Source organism: Sphaeramia orbicularis, chromosome 14 (genome assembly GCF_902148855.1).
Source record: "Sphaeramia orbicularis chromosome 14, fSphaOr1.1, whole genome shotgun sequence".
In the NCBI taxonomy this organism is placed as follows: domain Eukaryota; kingdom Metazoa; phylum Chordata; class Actinopteri; order Kurtiformes; family Apogonidae; genus Sphaeramia; species Sphaeramia orbicularis.
The window spans coordinates 40559945-40576262 of NC_043970.1; positions in this window are offsets into that span (position 1 = coordinate 40559945).

Genomic DNA, 16318 nt, shown 5'->3' on the forward strand with positions numbered 1-16318 from the left:
CAGGTGACCCCATGTGGGGTCCCGACCCAAAGATGAAGGAAATGGATTCATGTTCCAGGCATCCCCTGTCCTTAGACAGGTTATAGATGCACCAGGACTGATGGACGTCCGTTAGCGGAAATCAAAAATATTTATTTATTTAATTATTTTAAGTTATACATTTACATAAACATGTACTTTGACATAAGGAACCACACAGACACAATACCAAAAAGATAACAAACAAATTCTACAACTAACTTACAAACCTATTAAACCCCCCCAAAAAAGAGAGAGAGAGAAAAAAAAAAACACAATAAAAAAAACAACAACAACAAGATAATTATTATTATCAACTCCTCTTTACAAAGCTCAGGGCTGATTCAGAGTTAATATAATGTATACTAAAACACATTTCTCCGTCAAAAGAACATAGGAGACGGTGGGACACTCTTGTTGACAGTAGAGAAAAAAGGATTCCACTGTTGATAAAAAAAAAAATTAATTTGTCCACGAACAGAAAACTTAATCTTTTCCAACTTTAAAAAGAAAAGTAAATCATGCACCCATTGCACAAAGGTGGGTGACAGAGGTTCCTTCCACTTAAAGAGAATCATACGACAGGCCAGTAGTGTACAAAAAGCTATGGAGTCACTTTGGGTTTTGGACAATCCCAGCGCAGGAGGCTCATTATTTATTTTTCAGCAAGTATTTAACATAATGACAGTTTTGCAGTTGTTGTTTTTTTTTGCATTTCGTAGATCGTCATTATGCTTTTTCATGGTTCCTCTTTATACCAATATATTTGAGCAAGTATTTAATCTCTCCTGGCTGAGAAGCAGTGGGGATTTCACACAGACTGCAACAGAAGCTCGGCTTCCCTTAAAATTACTCAAATTAAATGGTTAAATATGTACGGTTGTGTTGACATTTCATTGACTACAAATGCGTTAGAACACGTTCATCTCACAGACGAGTTCATTCAGAATCAGCTTTATCACAAACCAACAGACTCGATGTTGTTCACTTCTCATACATTCCTGTTGCGCTGTTTTCTCATACATCTCTGCTCAGTGCATTTGCCTGTAGACACTCAGCGTCCATGCACTTCAATGGGACTGAGTGGAACAGTTTTTTTCATTGCCTCAAAACTGGACGGTAATGGGATAAATGCCATGATGTTGACCCGCCCCCGGACGCCAGGCGTCTCTGGGGGTGAATGGAGATGTGGGCGGAGCTCAGCCGGGCTAGACGCCGGGTTTCTAGGCGCTGATTGGAGGATCGGTCGAAAAGCTGAATCCCATTTGATTGACAGCTATTTTGAGATCTACTCCTTCACTGACACAGTTCAGTTTAATACCGTCGCACATTCTGCTGTGAAATTGAGAGAGAAACCACTACAAAATTACTCATTCATTTCTTGCACTGTAAATAAAACACACTCATTGTACTTCCTTGTTTCAATTTTTAGCGTAATTTCAGCGTTTTCTTGTTTACTTGGTACGACAAGGTCACTGACCATTTTCTTAAAAAGGAACGGAGGGCTGAATTTATGTTTAATTGACTAGACCATTTTTGTATGTAAGCCGACAATGAGCTTCCCCTGTCTGAAAGACAAGCAGCCACCACTGCTGAGAAGTAAGCACTGGTTTCTAAAAAAAAAAAGTTTGGGAACTTTATAAAAACATAATTAAAAGCCACCGGCGTAGACTCATCAAACACTTTGTGAGCTAATTACACTGATACACTATCTGATCATTTATCACACCTTCATGCCGGTAGCAGCTACGTTACCCACTCAGCATTCACTTTCATGCTATATTTACACAGAATTTCAATGGCGGTGTGAACTGTCACATCTGTTAAGTGTCAAAATATTTCCAGGGCTTTCATTGCACCTGTCTCGCCATAATAAAAGCTGTCACATTGCAAGGCTATTATCAAGGAGAGCGCAAAATAAGATTCTTTTTCTCTCTCTGTGAGCAGGTGTCTGTGCTCGATGGGCAGAACCTGGTTCACCTTGCATTCATTGGACCGGTTTGATCACAAATTTCTTTTCTGCTTGTAATGATATCCAACATTATAAACAGTACTGCATGAATTTGGATGATTTCCCACGCTCTTTTGTGCAGCTTGTATACATATCAAGAGTACCGGTAATAAACAAATGGCAGCTTGACTAATTAATTTTGCTAATAATTCTTGATATCGCTTTGATATTTCAATGAGTCTTTGCCCTTTTTTTGTTGGATGACAGACATTAGACCTCCCCCCCCCCCCCCCCCCCCCGCTAAGTCACATTTATTTTGTAGAAATAAAGAACTGGCTTTCATGCTCTGCAGTCATGTCACTGTGTCGCAAACTACTTTTCATTCACCCATTCAACTCTTTTTCAGCCATGTATTATGCTGAATATTAAGCTAATATCATGCATCGTCAGAGCAAAGGGTTTTGTATCTCACAGGACTCAATTCAAGGTAATGTGCCTCCAATTTTGGCCAGATACACTCGACAGCATTCAACGCGTCGCGACTTTTAACGTTTATATGCAAGAGAAAATGCGAGATGCCAAAATGAGTTAGCGCGGCCCTTAGAGTGTGGACTGATGTTTATTTCGTTGGCTTTTCCACTCCTTGAAACAGTAACTGCCGCAGACCAGAGAAATGAATGAGTGCACTCTCCGAACAATTGGTTACACTAATGGATCAATTTAGCTCGGAGGAGAATGTGGAAAGCAAACCACAGCTGATGCAGGTTTAGTACAAAAGTGCTGACAGTTTCTGACTTGATCACAGTATAACAAGAATAAGGTACAGTGGATTTTAATGACTTCACTTCATGCCAGATGAGAGGAAGTGTGGGTGTGAGTGGAGCTTTTCTCAACCAGTTATACTCCGTTGCTTTATTTCAACCTTATAGTTTCTCTTAAATATTTCCTCTTTATGATGATCTTTTTTGTTCAAGCTATAAAGGACTTTTACTACACAAATGCAGACGATAGAAGCACAAAGGGAAGCTACCCACTGAGCTAAAACTTAGAAATTCAACCCTATCTGCACTGAAAGACTACCCTGCAGTTGGGGAATTTAGTCTCACTGTGGATTTGTACAGGATTAATCGTTTATTATTTATTTGTTTACACATGTAGTATAAAATAAGACAAATACGTGTAAAAATCTCTCTTGATACAAAGAAGGGGACAGAAATCTATAGCAAACTAGATCAAAAACAAATTAATTTTTGCAAAAAAAAAAAAAAAAAAAAGTCTCCGTTTTGAATGTCTGGGGTCGCCAGAAATTTGTGATGTTAAAATGGGGTCACGAGTCAAAAAAGGTTGGAAACCACTGGTCTACTGTTTATTGACTGCTGTTTGTTTTCAAATTCAACTAAGTAAAGTAAGTAAAAGTAAAATATTTATATAGAAATACAATTTTATTGAAATTGAAATTTTATAGGTGCATATTAGCCACTCAGCAGTTTCAGCTACAAAAGAAAACAGACTGGAAATAAAAACAAAATGGCTTAAATTGAGAAAGTTTAACAAATGTCACCAGAGAAGGGTAAAAAAACTGAGAAGTGGTACTCGTTAGTGATCTTTGCTTTTTTTTTTTTTTTTTTTATGTTGTTTTCCCACTAATGGCAGAAGTCAAGGACTTTACAAGTAGTTTACAGTGGAAATATGGGATGTTTTTCTTTTTCTGCTCCAGCAAAATAAAAAAAAAAAGAAAAATAATAAAAAGGATGAAAAACAAACCACAGATGGATGCACAAGACAACTCATAGTTGGTTGATCATAGATAGTTTTTTGGAAAATACAGATATTGCATGCTGTTTCAGTCATGCTCTATCAAGTGTTTATCCTACCACCCCCTTGTGTTTCACAGGTTGGTAAACAGCGAACGAAACCACTCCAGTTATGGTCAGACGGACAGATGGACAGACAGACCTTACACATTCTCAGTCTGGCATTACATCCACATACTCATACTGAGGTGGGAAGTCTGAAAACAGCCAGACATTACTGTGGTTTTGGATTGGTGGAACTCTTACTATCCACTAGGTCACCAGTGATGCCTTTACATTTACATCTGAATCATGTTTGAATCATGTCGGCAACTCCAGTATAGCAAAAGTCTAACAGTGGTTTGTAAATTTGAGCATAAGACTACATTAGAAGGGGGACTGTATTTACTAGGCCTGTAACGGTACACAAAATTTTTGGTTTGGTATGTTTTCGGTTTTCAAAGCCACAGTTGTTTTTTTGGTTTTTTTTTCGGTTCGGTACGGGAAGAAAGAAAACCCCTCAAAATGTCTTTAATACATTTATGAATTTTTGAACATTTTTCCCCCAATTTTTGGAGACAATAGAATATAGGAAAACAGGAATAATATAATTCTGCTGCTACAAATCAAATAGAAAATAAAATAAATTATTAATATTACTAAATGTATTTGAAACATTAGTATTGCACTTTTCCCTGACAGGTAGTTTTGAATAAACAAGAAAAATCTAATCACAGTTCTGTCAGTTCACATTCTGCAGAAAAATATCAACAAAAAAATTCCACATGAAGTGCAACATTAACAGGAGGGTAAACTGGTATTCTGTTTAAGCAAACTGAAGAGAAACATTAACAACAAACTTAACCAAATTATTTATTTTAGGACAGAGAACAAACTGTTTAGGACACTTTGTGTACTTGTGTGTGTGTGCGCGCATCTGCGTGTGGCTGTGCAAGGTGTGATTTGTCTGGGGGATGGTTTGTTTGTTGTTTTTTTGTTTTGTTTTTTGGGTCGGAGCCGGGGGGGTGGGGGGATGCGGTCCGGTCCATAACTAACGTAACAAACTTTTTATGTACTTTCAACGGCCAATTCCGAGTTCTATTCCTCTGTTATACAACGTGTGTGAGAGACAGACAGACAGAGCTAGTGTGTTTTAGATCTACCGTAGTTCATAGGCAAACAACGTTCGTCTTATCACCGTCTCTTTCCTCGTTGTCTTTCACCTGAACCTGAACTGATCCAAACTGGACTGTAATGATGACAGAGCGTCTTCAGTCTCTTCCTTCCAGGTTCACATCATATTTGTTGTTTTTGTTAACCTTATATCAGCTGTTATTTCATATTTCGGGTCAATGTGTGTGTCCTTCAATATGTCCGTGTGAAACTTGCGTGGATTTAAAGTTCCGCATCAAACAATGTATTTCGTTCCTTTTTTTTTGTCAACATACAGCTGTGTACTAAACCGAACAGGTGTGTACCGAAACGGTTCGGTTCGGTACGTGTACCGTTATAGGCCTAGTATTTACATGTATCCAGGTTTTGAGACTTATCATGGTTTTAATCATATTCGCAACATTGTATTAACACGGAACACAGAGAAATCTGGATACTTATATGCTTGTACATGAAAATTACTAGTCTCTTGGTTACTCATTACTGCTTCTGTCCCATAACTGTAAAACTACTGCTACTAAAGTTAACCCATAAAGACCCAGAACTATTTTTGTGATGACGTCCAAATGAATTTTTCTTGACAGTTAATCATTTCCATGTGATTTATCACCATTTACTCTAATATTGGCTCATCTATTTTCCAGTCTAAATCAGGTATTTTCCTATATTTAATTCACTGACCATGTAGATGTTAATAAAGGCTCAGTGTAAATTCAAAAGCCCTTATATTAAAACAGAGAGAATTGAAGGAAACGTGACATTTTCAGCAAAATATCTCATTAATTGTACCTAAAACCCAATGTTTGTTAATGATTAAACATTCTGTGTTAATATGATGGCTTTTGAATTTACACTGAGCTTTTATTAACATTTACATGTCAGTTTTTCTTCAGTTTTCTCTGTTTTGATATAATAACCTTTGAATTTACTCTGTTCTCATGAACATGTATATGATGTGTGAATTAAATATAGGAAAGCACATGATTTATATTGAACTAGAAGCACTCGGAGAGCGCAGACCTCCGCCAAGGCTGATCAGTGGCCCCACCCCCGATCACCACCAAAATTTAATCATTTCTTCCTTATCCCATTTCCAACAAACCCTGAAAATTTCATCCATATCTGTCCATAACTTTTTGAGTTATGTTGCACACTAATGGACAGACAAACAAACAAACAAACAAACCCTGGCAAAAACATAACATAACCTTGGCGGAGGTAAAAATGCAAAATACAGAGGATCAGATTATAATAAATGGGAACTGGCATAAAAGTAGCACTGAGTCTTTATGGGTTAATGCCACTATGGTCATATAGAAAATGAGGGTACTTTGGTTTATTGCAGACTTACTAGTATTAAATACATTAGTGGTATCGATCTGCTGCTTTAATGACCGACAGGTAAACATGTCCTCCATTTGTCATTCTATCACTACCACCACAAAAGACAAGGAGGATGAAGATCTGCAGCTGTGACTGATGGTGGAGGGTCATCAGGTTGGTGTTTTTTTAACTCTTTCATGCATGAATTATGAGAACCTTATTTGAGATTTTTGTCCTGAGTGTTTTTATTCCTCTTGAGACATGAAAAAATCAATGCGATTGAAATTTTTTTTAATGAACCAATTTTTTATGGAGTTACAAAAATGTCCACTCAGCAACGAAATATGTTTTAAAAACCATCAGAAAGTGATAAACTGTGTGAAAATTATGAAATATATATATATATTTTTAATTTTATTTATTTTATTTAACCTTTATTTAACCAGGAAAAGGATCCCATTGAGATTAAGAACCTCTTTTTCAATTGAGTCCCGGCCAAGAGACAGCATGGAACACAACACATAGTTACAACAAACAATAATTTACAGGACAATTCAACCTATGAAAAACACGTGCAAGTCATTGAGTTGTTCTCCAGCACTTTGAGTTTGGATTTAAAAGCATTCAAGGAGATGAGTTCAGACAGTTTCCAGTCTTTTAGCAACATATACCATATGGACGGAGCAGAGTACACAAATGCCCTTTTTCCCCAGCTCTGTATAAGCAAATGGCACAAAGAGGAACAAATGCTCATTCGATCGTAAACAATAAGAATCAACACTTCTTCTTGTGATTAACCCTTTCATGCACAGTGGTCACTCCAGTGGACAGTTATTCTACAGCTGTTCTCTTGTATATTCATAGATTTTGTTGTTTTACTTGCATATCAACCAACACAGTGGATACTTATGCACCATCCCATAACACACTGCAATTCATACCGTGACTGTAACATTCCTGTTCTTGATAAACCTGACCTCCAGCAACATATTTGAGTGTAAATCAATTGCTAATTGTTATTAGACTGTAATTAACAGTTTGTTTTTTTTTAAGTTGTTGTGTTTTGTTGTTTTTTGCATATTATTTGAGTGAGTAATAACTACTATTATAGTATGTTACAATGTGAGAAAACATCAAATTAGCAACATTAAAAAAACATTGATTTCATCGTTTTCACACAGTATGACAGTAAATGCATGTTTTTTTTGCTTCAGAAATTAAACACATGGTGTCCAGCTGAGTGGATGTTTTTGTAACTCCATGAAAAATAGATTTATAAAAAACAAAAATTTCAATCACATTATTTTTTTCATGCCTAAAGAGGAATAAAAACACTCAGGAAAAAAAATCTTGATTAAGGTTCTCATAATTCATGTCACTAATACTCTCTTTTGAGCTACAGCGGGTTTGCAGTCCTCCAACCCACAAAGCTGGTAAAGAGCTCGATCTCATTTTCACCCGAAACTGCATCACAGATGCCCTCACAGTCACACCTTTACACCTGTCTGACCACTATTTCATTCAGTTCAGTGTGTCTCTCCCTGAAAAACACTCTGCTCCCTCCCCCATGGTCTCTTTCCGCCGCAACCTCCGCAATTTGTCCCCCACCCACTTCTCCACTGTTGTAGCCTCCGCTCTCCCTCCCCCCAGCACTTTTTCCTCCTTAGAGGTTAACGATGCCACTGAGTCTCTGTGCTCTACACTTAGCTCCTGTCTGGATAATCTGTGCCCTCTATCTACTAGACCCGCTCGATCCTCCCAGTCCCACCCATGGCTCAATGATAACCTCCGGTCGCTGCGTACCAACCTCAGAGCCGCAGAGAGAAAATGGCACAAAACAAAAAGCTCTTCTGACCTGATCACATTCCAGTCACTATTGGTATCCTTCTCATCCAGTGTCACTGCTGCGAAGAAGGCTTACTATAATAACAAAATTCATTCTGCCACCGACACCAAGAAACTATTCTCAACCTTTAAAACACTACTCAACCCTCCACCTCCACCGCCCACTACTAATCTGACAGCAGACAATTTTGCTTCATTTTTCACAAATAAAGTGTCTACTATCAGCAGTCAGTTCACTGATCCACCCATAGACTGCACGCCTCCTTCTTCAACATCATCATCATCATCACACACTGCTTCCTCTCCCCTGACTATGGCTACTACTAACTCAACTGATAAAAGCCCAACTGCATCATTCCCCTCATTTACTCCCCTCACAGAGAACGAGGTGTCTAAACTCCTTTCCTCTAGCCGTCCTACAACATGCCTGTTGGACCCTATTCCATCCAACCTCTTACAGTCTGTTGCCCCTACTATCACAGCACCAATCACACATGTGATTAATGCTTCACTGACTTCAGGAACATTTCCTACAGTATTTAAACAAGCGCAGGTAACACCACTACTCAAAAAACCTTCCCTCACCCCCACTCAAGTGGAGAATTATCGACCAGTCTCACTCCTCCCATACCTTTCTAAGACCATCGAAAGGGCTGTTTTCAAACAGGTCACAGAATTCCTCTCCCAAAATAACCTCCTGGACATCAACCAATCTGGCTTCAAAATCGGCCACTCCACTGAAACGGCTCTGTTGTCTGTGACAGAAGCCTTGAAAGAGGCTAGAGCAGCAGCCAAGTCTTCAGTACTTATTCTACTGGACTTATCAGCAGCATTTGACACTGTCAATCATGATATCCTGTTATCCATACTCTGGAACATGGGCATCACAGGCCACGCACACTCCTGGTTTCAATCTTACCTTACTGGTCGGTCCTTCAGTGTGTCCTGGCTAGGGCACACATCAGCAGTTCACCGCCTCACCACGGGGGTCCCCCAAGGCTCTGTGTTGGGCCCCCTCCTTTTTGCCATATACACCACCTCACTCGGTCAGATCATCCACTCACACGGCTTCTCATATCATTGCTATGCTGATGATACCCAGCTCTATCTGTCATTCCCACCTGATGACTCCACAGTCTCAGTGCGGATCTCAGATTGTCTCTCTGACATATCTGCATGGATGAAAGCCCATCACCTTCAGCTGAACCTGTCCAAAACTGAACTGCTGGTCTTCCCAGCTAAGCCAACCATACAGCTGGACATCTCCATCACTATTGACTCCATACCTCTGGCTCCTACCAGTGTAGTACGTAACTTGGGAGTCATGATTGATAATCAGTTGACCTTCACGGATCACGTTGCCTCTGTCACCCGATCATGCCGTTTCACTCTGTTCAACCTAAGAAAGATCAGGCCATACCTAACCGAACAGGCCACCCAGCTCCTGGTGCAGACTATGGTTATCTCCCGTCTTGACTACTGCAATGCTCTTCTAACGGGCCTCCCAGCTTGTGTTGTCAAACCACTACAGATGGTCCAGAATGCAGCAGCGCGTCTGGTCTTCAATCAGCCTAAAAGGGCACATGTCACCCCCTTACTCATTGAGTTACACTGGCTACCCATAGCTGCCCGCATCAAATTCAAATCTTTAATCCTAGCCTACAAAATTCTCCGTGGGTCTGCTCCTGTCTACTTAGGTGCACTAATAAAAGCTTATGTCGCCCCACGACCACTCCGCTCGTCTGGGGAACGTAGTCTGGTGGTCCCCAGACCTTGTACAAGACAATCCAGGCTCTTTTCATGGGTCGTTCCACGTTGGTGGAACGCTCTACCAAGTGCTACAAGAACAGAGTCATCCCTGCCTATCTTCAAGAAGCTCCTGAAGACCCAGCTCTTCCGAGAGCACCTCCTGTCCTAGCACTTTCAAACATTCCATTTTAAATATTCTAATAAGGTTTTTCCCAGGACAACCACAGATTCTTTCACGATTATCTCTGGACCTGCTGCGGTGGTCCGGCCTCTTCCCTGCCCTCATCATCACCACTCACTTATCCTCAACCGCCTCCATGTGTCTCCCCCTACTCCCCCCTTCTCCCCCTCTCCCCCAGTCCCTATCTCTATCGCTCTCTCTTTTTCCCCTTCTCTACTCTCTCTCTTTAACCCCAACTGGTCAAGGCAGACGGCCATCCTCCAGGAGTCTGGGTCTGCTCGAGGTTTCTGCTGTTAAAGGGAAGTTTTTCCTCGCCACTGTCACCAGTCACAAGTGTTTGCTCCTGGAGGATTCTGTTGGGTTTCTGTAGAATTGACTTAGAGTCTGGTTTTGACCAACTCTATATATAAAATGTCAAGAGATAACTTTCTTGTGATCTGGCGCTATATAAATAAAATTTGATTGATTGAGTAATTTAATTGGTTTTCCCCTGTAAGTCGCTTTGGAAAAAAGCGTCTGCCAAATGCGTAAACATAAACATAAACATAATTCATGCATGAAAGGGTTAAACTACAGATATAGGAAGGCAGTAGCCCAAGTATGGCCTTGTAAATGAAGGTGTACCAATGCAGCTAATCTGATGTTTTCTCACATTTTAACACACTCCAGTACTAGTTATTACTCACTTCATGGGGTTATATGCAAAAAAAAAAACAACAAAAAACAAAATTTTTGTTTAAGAAAACTGTTAATTACAGTCATACCAATTAGCAATTGATTTACACTCAAACATGTTGGTGCAGATCAGGTTTATGAAGAACAGCAGAGTTACAGTAATGGTAGGAATTGAAACCTATGAACATATAAGAGAACAGCTGTAGAATAGCCGTCCACTGTAGTGACCACTATGCATGAAAGGGTTAAAACGCCCTTTAGCCCTATCAGCCCGCCCTCGGGCCGAAAAAATTATATTAATATTCATCTACTATAAAAATATAATAAATCAGGACAATGAATGTTTTTTTCAACTTTTGCTTAAAGTTTAGACCCTAATGTTCATAAAAGTACATCAAAAGTTTATTTTAGTGCAAACTTTAATGTTCAAACATGATTTTTAATCTTTGTGGGGTGAAATATACGCTATTAAAAATCTCCGACACAAACATTTAATTTATGCATATCATCGTCAATCCAGCCGAAAAAAAACAGGCGAGGGTAAAAAAAATTCCAATTTCTCTTTTAGTTTGTTACAGTTTACTCAGGCGTAGTAATAGATACAATATTTTAGACAATGGGAATAGATTCTGTGAGGTCTTTAAATGTCCATAGACACCAAGAACATCCATATGAACCTTATTATTGTGAAGTAATTCTTCATTTACTTTGGGTATGTCTTTTTAGGCGTTTTTCCCCTGAAAATATGGTCAGGGTGATTTCTCACCATTTGTTATAATATTATCCTCTGAATTTAGCATTTCTTCCAGTGGAAATCATCTATCTTCCTATGTTTAACTGGCTGATCATGTAGATGTTCATAAAACCTCATTTTTCATGTCAGTCAGGAGCATGTTGATCACTTTATGTTCACTTTAAACCTAAACGCATCTGTATTTCACCCCAGATGATTTGGCAACCCTGTAAAAATCCATTCAGTCACACGACATAAGACTTTTTTTTTTTTTTTTTTTAAATCCAAGCGACCAATTGATTCTTTTAATCCATCCCCTGCTTGTCAAAAGTTTTAGGAGCCACATACACATTCATTTAACCAGGAAGTGAACATATTCACATTGAAATTCAGTAAATATAGTCAATAACTACTTCAAAGAATGATGATTATAGGAAAGATGTGACTAAAATATAAATCCAAACATGTTAACTATGGATTTACAAACACTCATAATAAAGAGTGACTGAAAACCAAGTGTGTAACATGGAAGAACTACAATATCCAGTCTGAAATGTCATTTTTACTTCATAATGTGGGTTAAAAACAACCATTTTTGTCATTCTTACATATTATGGATATATGGAGACCCAGTGGGAGTTTTGTGGCAGTTCCCAAATGATTTTTTCTCTCTATTTAACCTTTTCTTAACCCCTTTAGCCCTATCAGCCCGCCCGCGGGCTGAAAAAATTACATTAATATTCATCTACTCTTAAAATATAATAAATCAGGACAATGAATGTTTTTTTCAACTTTTGCTCAAAGTTTAGACCCTAATGTTAATAAAAGTACATCAAAAGTGTATTTTAGTGCAAACTTTAATGTTCAAACATGATTTTTAATCTTTGTGGGGTGAAATATACGCTATTAAAAATCTCCGACACAAACATTTAATTTATGCATATCATCGTCAATCCAGCCGAAAAAAAACAGGCGAGGGTAAAAAAATTCCAATTTCTCTTTTAGTTTGTAACAGTTTACTCAGGCGTAGTAATAGATACAATATTTTAGACAATGGGAATAGATTCTGTGAGGTCTCTAAATGTCCATAGACACCAAGAACATCCATATGAACCTTATTATTGTGAAGTAATTCTTCATTTACTTTGGGTATGTCTTTTTAGGCGTTTTTCCCCTGAAAATATTGTCAGGGTTAAACAGGTTAATGTTAACGTACATGTATTTTTCGTTTTCTTTTTTTTTTTTTTTATATTTAATTTTGCAGTTTACGTAAAACACACACACAAAACACAAAGGCTCAGATGTGTGTAACAACTAATTAATTAATTAACTAGCCAATCTTTGTTCAAAGACAGAAATGTACATGTATTTGACCACCATGATGTGCTTTTTTATACTGTTCCTGTTGTTAAGCCAATGTCCGTTTAATTGTTTTACTCCAGACTTCAAACAGTCAACTTTACCAATCGAGTACATTTAACTTTTACATCACTTAAAGATGAAACTCTATGTCTTTGAAAGCTCCAGATGTCAGATGCTTTTGTCACCGCCGCCGTGTTTGTATTTCTCCAATAATCTGCAACCATCCATAACCTGGATACGATGTATATATGCAACAACATCCCATTTCCTATCAGAGTGCTCCAGCTGGAGAATCTGGGTTCCTCAAAACTGAGATAAAGTCTTATCCATGTTATTGAGATCAGGATATCATGTTTACATGCACACACAAAGACAGGATACTTCAAAAATCCTCCTGGTGATCTGCTGAGCATGTAAACACAGTCGATATTTGAAGCCCTATAAGTTCCCAGACCTGAACAATGGAATATGTTGTTTAGGATAGGGGGTGTCCACATCGCATTAGGGTCTGACAGGCAGCACCACACATGACAATGAAATACTGTGCAGGGGTTAACCCTTTAACCCCTGATGTGTCTGTGGGGAGCATTCCAAATGTACGATTTATTTCAAATATTCATAGAAATTCAACCGTTTGCGCGATAGGAGAAAATTCAAAACGCACTGATAGAATAGACCTTGTTCTTTCCAGAGACATGTGAGCATGCTCAGTGCCCCCACCACCACCACCACCACCACCACCACCACCACCTGTGGAATAGGGGGCAAAACACAGAGCAGTGAGTGAGACCAACTTGCTATTAAAAAAAAAAACAAAAAAAAAAACAGTTTGGGCTTTTTTTTTTTTTTTTTTTTTTTTTGCACCATTTTCCTTGTGGTTTTGTTTTTACTGTTGTTTGCAGTATTGTGGTGATTTTCTTTCTTTCTTTTTTTTTTTACACCGTTTTCCTTGTGGTTTTGTTTTTACTGTTGTTTGCAGTGTTGTGGGGATTTTCTTTCTTCTTTTTTTTACACTGTTTTCCTTGTGGTTTTGTTTTTACTGTTGTTTGCAGTATTGTGGTGATTTTCTTTCTTTTCTTTTTTTTGCAGTGTTGTGGGGATTTTCTTTCTTCTTTTTTTTACACTGTTTTCCTTGTGGTTTTGTTTTTACTGTTGTTTGCAGTATTGTGGTGATTTTTTCTTTTTTTTTTTTTTTTTTTACACTGTTTTCCTTGTGGCGTTGTTTTTACTATTGTTTGCAGTGTTGTGGTGATTTTCCTCTTTTTTTCCCTCTTTTTTTCTACAGTTTTAACTGACTTTTAACTAGGGATGCACCGATACCGATACGAGTATCGGGCATCGGCTCCGATACTCAGTGTGTGTACTCGTATTCGTACTCGTAAAAGTAATCCGATACAAATGTACCGACACCACTTACGGCCGTGTGACATTCCCAGTTCAGTGCAGCAGGTACGCAGCGGTGGAATAATGTGTGGGGAGTGTGAAGAGTGTGGAGATTTTTCAAAATAAATGACGGTGATAAAAGTAACGCTGACTGACAGTAACGTTACAGACACAAACAGATACAGATGCAGGGTTCTGTCCGTCCTCTGCGTACATTCCATCTGTTTTCCAGGTGCTGGCGGATGCGTACCCAGACAGAGATTACCACCAGGAGTACGGAGCGGTGCGGACTACCGCCAGCGGAAGTGAAAACGAAATTTATCACTCATTTCTCTTTTCTCTTCCTGCTGAAGCTAAGTTTTTAAACCTAACTAATGAAAACGCTGCAATATTAGTATCACATTAGTGTTACCTCTGTTGTCTCCATGTTTGTTATTACTGACTTTCTCCTTCTTCTTCTCAAAAAACTTTACTCTTCTTCATGGTATTTGTCCAGTATGGTTAATTCAGAGCGGCGCCCCCTGGTGGATTAATTGAGAAATGCTCATTCCAACACATTAAATGTCAGTAGCAGCACCTTGTTACTAGGCCTGTAACGGTACACGTACCAAACCGAACCGTTTCAGTACACACCTGTTCGGTTCGGTACACAGCTGTACTGAAACGGCACAGTATGATGAGAAAAAGAAAAAGGAATGAAAGACGTTGTTCGATGCGGAACTTTAAATCCGCGCAAGTTTCACACGGACATATGGAAGGACGCACACATTGACCCAAAATATGAAATAGCAGCTGATATAAGGTTAAAAAAAACAACAAATATGATGTGAACCTGGAAGGAAGAGACTGAAGACCCTCCACCATCAGTCCAGTCCAGTTTGGATCAGTTCAGGTTCAGGTGAAAGACAACAACGAGGAAAGAGACGGTGATAAGACGGACGTTGTTTGGCCCCTAGGAACTACGGTAGTTCTAAAACACTTACACTAGCTGTGTCTGTCTGTCTGTCTGTCTGTCACGCATGCTGTATAATAGAGGAATAAATAGAGCGTTGAAAGTATGTAAAGTTTCACTTTCGTTTCACAACAGCGTTCGTTACGTTAGTTATGGATCACACCCCCAGGTATATAACTGCACGCCCTAACTGCACCCCCTACCCCCCAGCTCTGACAAAATAAATAAATAAATAAATATCCCCCGTGCACACAGGCACACAACACAGTTTGTTCTCTGTCCTAAAATAAATAATTTGGTTAAGTTTGTTGTTAATGTTTCTCTTCAGTTTGCTTAAACAGAATACCAGTTTACCCTCTTGTTAATGTTGCACTTCATGTGGAATTTTTTTGTTATTTTTATGCAGAATGTGAACTGACACAACTGTGATTAGATTTTTCTTGTTTGTTTGAAACTACCTTTCAGGGAAAAGTGCACTACTAATATTTAAAATACATTTAGTAATATGAATAATTTATTTTATTTTCTATATGATTTGTAGCAGCAGAATTATATTATTCCTGTTTTTCTATATTCTATTGTCTCCAAAAATCGGGGGGAAAATGTAAAAAAATTCATAAATGCATTAATAGGCATTTTGAGGGGTTTTCTTTCTTCCCGTACCGAACTGAAAAAAAAAAACAAACCGTGGCTTTGAAAACCGAAAACGTACCGAACCAAAAATTTTGTGTACCGTTACAGGCCAACTCGTTACAGTTACACTAATGACAACGACAATAAAGCACATTTACAAAAGGACCTAAGAACTGGAATGGGATTATTAAGTACTCGTATCAGTACTCGATATCAGCAAGTACTCAAATGTAAGTACTCATACTTGTACTCAGTCTGGAAAAAAGTGGTATTGGTGCATCCCTAGTTTTAACCATGTAACTGCTTGTTGGAGTTCAACCAGGTGCCAAAAAGTAGCCGGCCAGATTAAGAAAAAAAAAAAAAAAAGCCCCAAAACAAAAACGACTGGTCCAAAATTCAAATACTTGTTGCTGAGTGTGTTCCAGTTCACAGTTCATGTCAAACATCCGACATCTCTTATTGAGCGCCTTATTTAGTAAAAACCTGTGAAACTTCAATACCTCTCTATGTCTTTTTTCTGTTATTCCACCCTGTTTTTGACCCTGAA